This window comes from Tursiops truncatus, chromosome 19, assembly GCF_011762595.2.
Source record: "Tursiops truncatus isolate mTurTru1 chromosome 19, mTurTru1.mat.Y, whole genome shotgun sequence".
Classification (NCBI taxonomy): domain Eukaryota; kingdom Metazoa; phylum Chordata; class Mammalia; order Artiodactyla; family Delphinidae; genus Tursiops; species Tursiops truncatus.
Genome location: NC_047052.1, coordinates 6,231,481 through 6,237,521, shown reverse-complemented (window position 1 = coordinate 6,237,521; position 6,041 = coordinate 6,231,481). Strand labels below are relative to the sequence as shown.

The 6,041-nt window shown below is 46.5% G+C and overlaps 1 long non-coding RNA gene across 1 annotated transcript; it reads right to left on the bottom strand.

Annotated features, from left to right (window-relative positions):
- Nucleotides 1–266: 266 nt before the first annotated feature.
- On the bottom strand, nt 267–3,290 carry LOC109550929 (uncharacterized). The gene is made up of 3 exons (XR_002177627.3): nt 3,121–3,290; nt 2,500–2,676; nt 267–1,535 (listed from the first exon to the last, which is right to left on the bottom strand). It is a non-coding gene; the product is annotated as an uncharacterized lncRNA (long non-coding RNA).
- Between the last annotated feature and the right edge of the window lie 2,751 nt (nt 3,291–6,041).

Here is a 6,041-nt window from a genome sequence, read left to right as displayed (position 1 = left end):
AAACGACCCAGCAATCGGGAGACACTGGAGCAAGCACACTTACCAAACCAGACAGGGCACAAAGGGCTTCACAACCAGGAAACGCACTCGCCGGGGACTTGGTCCCAGGCTCTGCTTGTGATTGGAAGTGCAGTCACCTGGCTGTGTGTAGCTGTGTCCAGTAAGGGGCCGTTGGTGGCGATGCTCCACTAACTAGAAACCTCTTCTGCAGTCAAATTAAACACAGCCACAGCTTCTTGTGATTCATGCCGGTTATCTCAGAGACATTTTATTGCAGAAATGCTTTTTAAACATTAATTATGCTGCGCATAGTACGACCAAGTTAAAATATGGGCATATTATGACTTGTCTGTGGCTTTGGGGTGTGCTGTTTAATCCCTGGCAAGGGCTTATAGGAAGAAGGTGGGTTGGACCTTTTGCTTTGGATTTTCATTCTGGGGCATTCTGAGCCTGCACTCCAACAGTGGCTGCAAGAAGGTTTGGATTTTGATTGCTCACCCTGAATTAGCCTCGTTCTTCCCCCACACTTCCGTGTCTCCCAAAGGGACCACAAAGGCCCCAGATTGCCTGGGAAGGTCCCGAGATTGACTTGGGGACCCATCCTTCAATGACTTTCTGCCTATGCCAGGCACAGCCATCCTCTGTTCCCTTAATGTTGACACCAGTGGGTTCTGATTGGTGGCTTCACCATTTGTTAAATATTGTTAATATCACCCCCGGGAGGTAGGCGTTATCCTCATTTTTCACATACAGAAAACGAAGCTCAGAAAACATGTGACTTGGCCAATATTTCATCTCACTGTTACAGGTAGTAGAGCTGGACTCCAGTCTATTTCTGTTTGTCTCTGTGCTCTTGCCTGAGTGGTTTTAAAACTATTATCTAAAGCAGTAGAAATCTTTCATTAGAGCAATCTTTTTTTTTTAATACATTTATTTATTTTATTTTTGGCTGAGTTGTGTCTTTGTTGCTGCACATGTTCTTTTCTAGTTGCGGCAAGCGGGGGCTACACTTCGTTGCCGTGTGCGGGCTTCTCATTGCAGTGGCTTCTCTTGTTGCAGAGCATGGACTTTAGGCATGCCCACTTCAGTAGTTGTGGCACTCAGGCTCAGTAGTTGTGGCTTGCGGGTTTAGTTGCTCCGTGGCATGTGGGATCTTCCTGAACGAGGGCTCGAACCCGTGTACCCTGCATTGGCAGGCAGATTCATAACCACTGTGCCACCAGGGAAGTCCTAGAGGCAATCTTATATGGGAGTTCAAAGCGATAAAATGAATGCAAATGGTGCTGCCCTGGGTGGAGGAGGGGGTCACACTCAGCCCCCTCCCATCATTTGCTCTGGTCTGGAACCTCTCAGTGTAAAGATGATTGTCCTATTACTGCACCACCTCCTAGAGGGCCTTGAGACAAATGAATCCATCTCCTGCTGATTCTTTATTTGTGGAGCCATCCTCTGTTCCAGTACTCTCCTAAGCACTGGGGAAACAGCTGTGGCCCAAGTTGACAGCAGTCTCTGCCCTCTGGGAGCTTGCCTTCTCCCTGAGTGAATGGGGAAAATAAAACAAAGTGAGAAACGTATACTCTACATTAGACGGCATAAACACTATGAACTAAAGCAAAGCAGGACTGGAAGATAAGAGGCCTGTGGCAGAGGCAGTGGCACAATTTTCTACAGGGTAACCAGAAAAGACCTCAGTGGAAAGATGACATTTCGAGTGAAGGGGGTAGGCCACGTAGCTATCTGGGGAAGGACCGTTTCTGGACATGGGAGGAGCAAGTGGAGTGGCTGGTGCAATGGAGAGAACACCTAGAGCGTTTGAGAAAGGAGGCCAGGGGACTGAATCCCAGGGTGGTGGGAGTGAGGTCACAGGGGCCGGTATGAAAGTCCTGAGTGAGATGTGAAGCCACTGGAGGGTTTTGAACTAGAAGGAGACACAGTGTGACTTGCATCTTCACATGGTCCTTCTGATATCTGTGTGGAGAACAGGCTGAAGTTGGTGTAGAAAAAGTCCTGGCATAAATCAGGTTTGCTTTGAGAATGCTGTCTTGGGGGCAAATAGCCCTATATATTGGATTCCTTTCGTTTCAGTATCCCCATCATCTGTAGGATCCACTTCAATTTGAAAGTGAGTGTAAGATTGAAGGGAAAAATGAAAGCACGTATGTGTGTGCACACTCACAAATGTGTATGAGAGTGTACGAGTGTGTATGTGAGTTTGTGAATGTGTGTGAGTGCATGGGAGTGTGAGTGTGTATGTGAGTGTGAGTGGGTGTTTGGAGGAAGATGGGAGTGTAGACTCGCTGCCTAGGACTATTTGGGCGAGATCATGTGGCAAGGACACCCTGGAAAAGTGCTCTAAACCAGTAGAGTGAGGGTCAGCAGAGGGGCTGGGAGACATTGAAAATCATGAGGCAGCTCAGCCTGAGCTCCAGTCTCCAGTTCCTGTCCCAGCATCCTTCTCCACCCGACAGCATCCGTTTTAAGGTCAATTATCTGACTCACCAGGGTAAAGGAGTCATTCTCTCCTGGTCTCCCTTGGCACCATGTCCCATGGCGAACTTCCTGTTTCTCACCATCTTGAAATGTGATGAGATGTTCTGATTGCCTGGTGGACTTATTGAAGGTTTTGACCACATCTGGTTCATTGTAGTAACTCCAGGGCTCAGCCAGTGCCTGAGACTTGGAAGGAGCTCAGTATTTACAACACGGATATGTGTCTTTCTTTTCTTTTTGTACATTCCAATCAAAAGCATGTTTACATAGAAACCATGCCTGAAAGCTTGACTGCACCCACTGAATAGATTTTTTTCTTCAAAGCTTTCTCAATGATCAATCACTAACCAGTTGGTTACATCATTTTGCCTGGTCAGTCTGATTTGATTGTAAATTTAGACGGTAGAAGGAGACTACTTTGTGGTCCAGTAATTGGTCTCTCTGAATAGCAACATCGGATCTGAACTGAGTGGCAATGAAACAGCAAAGGATCATTGCTTAGGCCTGGTCTGAGCCTTTGATGATAGTGTCTGATCAATGGGGAGACTGTCTAATGCTCAAGACATACTAAATACTATGGGAGAGCTGAATAAATGTCCCTAAAAAGGAAGTGCAAAAAAGGACACTTACCATAGACTTGGGATGATGACCTCAGGCAGTCAGGGTGATAGAGCAGTCTGGTGGCAATTGGAGCCTTGGTCATCTTGGGCTGTAACTCCAGAAAATTCTCACTGGCCCATCAATGGGAGCATCTTGGACTCTCAAGGGGATCATTTGGGCTGTGGACTTCTGCAACTTCTGTGCACTGCCTCGGGAGCTGTTTGTAAGAAGGATGTTCTGTGCACATGACATAGCACAGAGGATGGTCCCCATGTGACTCACAATGGAATCTGAAGCACCAGAGGAACTGGATTAATAAGATTCAAGGCAGGAGAGAAATTGGGTCACATGCCATCCCAGGAAGTGGGAAATCACGCTGTCTGGCTCAGACACAGGAGGGGAGGGGAACCCCTGCTGTGGAAGGAAACAGAGCGGTCTGGATGGTCCACATAGGGTGGTGGTTGTCACGTCTGCAGCTCAGGGGCTATCCTGGGGTGAGTGGGAGCACAGTGGAGTGGGAGGGTATGGATTGGAGTCAGGAGACTCATGTTCAAATTCTACCACTGTCACCTGCTTGCTATTTGTTATGAGCTGAGCACCTCAGAATGTGACTGTATTTGGAAATGGGGCCTTTAAAGAGGTAATTAAGGTAAAATGAGGTCATATGTGTGGGTCCTTATCCAGTCTGACTGGTGTCCTTACAAGAAGAGGAGATCGAGACACAGACATCCTGAGACATCCAAATGGTCCCTGTAAATGACACGTATTGTACAAATGATTGCCATGATTTACAGTTTTCCTTAGGATCGCACCACTGATTCATCACTCGTTCCATAAATATTATTGAGTGCCTATAATGTACCAGACACCACTCTTGGGGCTGGGGTTAAGCTGCAGAAAATAAAGACAAATATATCTCTGCCTTCCTGGAACTTTGCATTTAGGGGGGGATACTGGGTGGTGGCCAGGAGTGTGGGAGAATAAGAAACGGTACGCAAGATACTAAGTAGAATATATGGTATACAAGAAGAGGCTGAATTCAATGGAGAAAATAAAAGCGGAGAAAGGGATAGGGAGTGCTGGGGTATGAGTGGGGAGTGGTCAAGAGTTTGTAAACGGTATGTAGAGATCTATCTGAGAGGGGGGAATTTGAGCAAAGACAGGAAGTAAACAATGGATCAAGCCACGTAAACATCTGGGAGAAGAGTGTCTGCAAAGAGAAAACAGCATGAGCCAAGGCCCTGAGGCCTGGACTGAGAAAGTTTCAGGTGCTTGTAACCCAGTGCTCTGAATTAGATGGTCTGGAGCATGTTGGGCATTTCAGAGACTGTGTGATAAACATCTTACTTTATCACACGTGTTAACCCAAATGGTCATTATTAAGGATGGTACTGATAGACTGTGCACCTGTGATTGTGGGGTGGTTTTGGGAAGACTGTCTTCTTGTTTGCTGGGGAGAGGACTCAAAGGAGGAGTAGAACTAGCTCAGAAAGCCTGCAGAGGTCAATGAGCCTCTTCTCTTGGGCCTGAAACTCCTACAATCAGGCAGTAAATAACATTTCTCAGGGCTGAGAAGGAGAAAGAGCAGAGGGCCCAGGTGACCTGGAGAGCTTAAAACAGGGGCAGGCAGAAGTGGAGAGGCAGCATGTCCAAAGGGCTGCCTCCAGAGTGTGGAGTTCTGGAGTTTGGACCCAGGTGGCTAACAGGGTCTTGGTGCTCCAGCGTGGTGTCAGGCCTGAGCCTCTGAGGTGGGAGAGCCGAGTTCAGGACATTGGACCACCAGAGACCTCCTGGCCCCATGTAATATCAATTGGCGAGAGCTCTCCCAGAGATCTCCGTCTTAACGCTAAGACCCAACTCCATCCAACGGCCAGCAAGCTCCAGTGCTGGACGCCCTGTACCAAACAACTAGCAAGACGGGAATACGACCCCACCCATTAGCAGAGAGGCTGCCTAAAATCATAATGAGGTCCCAGATACCCCAAAACACACCACCGGATGCAGCCCTGCCCACCAGAAAGACAAGATCCAGCCCCACCCACCAGAACACAGGCAACAGTCCCCTCCACCAGGAAGCCTACACAAGCCACTGAACCAACCTTACCCACTGGCGGGGGGGACACCAGAAACAATGGGAAGTACGAACCTGCAGCCTGCGAAAAGGAGACCCCAAACACAGTAAGTTAACCAAAATGAGAAGACAGTGAAACACACAGCAGATGAAGGAGCAAGGTAAAAACCCACCAGACCAAACAAATGAAAAGGAAATAGGCAGTCTACCTGAAAAAGAATTCAGAGTAATGATAGTAAAGATGATCCAAAATCTTGGGAATAGAATAGAGAAAATACAAGAAACATTTAACAAGGACCTAGAAGAACTAAAGAGCAAACAAACAGTGACGAACAACACAATAAATGAAATTAAAAACTCTCTAGAAGGGATCAATAGCAGAATAACTGAGGCAGAAGAACGGATAAGTGACCTGGAAGATAAAATAGTGGAAATAACTACTGCAGAGCAGAATAAAGAAAAAAGAATGAAAAGAATTGAGGACAGTCTCAGAGACCTCTGGGACAACATTAAATACACCAACATTTGAATGATAGGGGTCCCAGAAGAAGAAGAGAAATAGAAAGGGACTGAGAAAATATTTGAAGAAATTATAGTTGAAAACTTACCTAATATGGGAAAGGAAATAGTTAATCAGGCCCAGGAAGCACAGAGAGTCCCATACAGGATAAACCCAAGGACAAACATGCCAAGACACATATTAATCAAACTATCAAAAATTAAATACAAAGAAAAAAATATTAAAAGCAGCAAGGGAAAAACAACAAGTAACATATAAGGGATCTCCCATAAAGTTAACAGCTGATTTCTCAGCAGAAACTCTGCAAGCCAGAAGGGAGTGGCAGGACATATTTAAAGTGATGAAAGGGAAGAACCTACA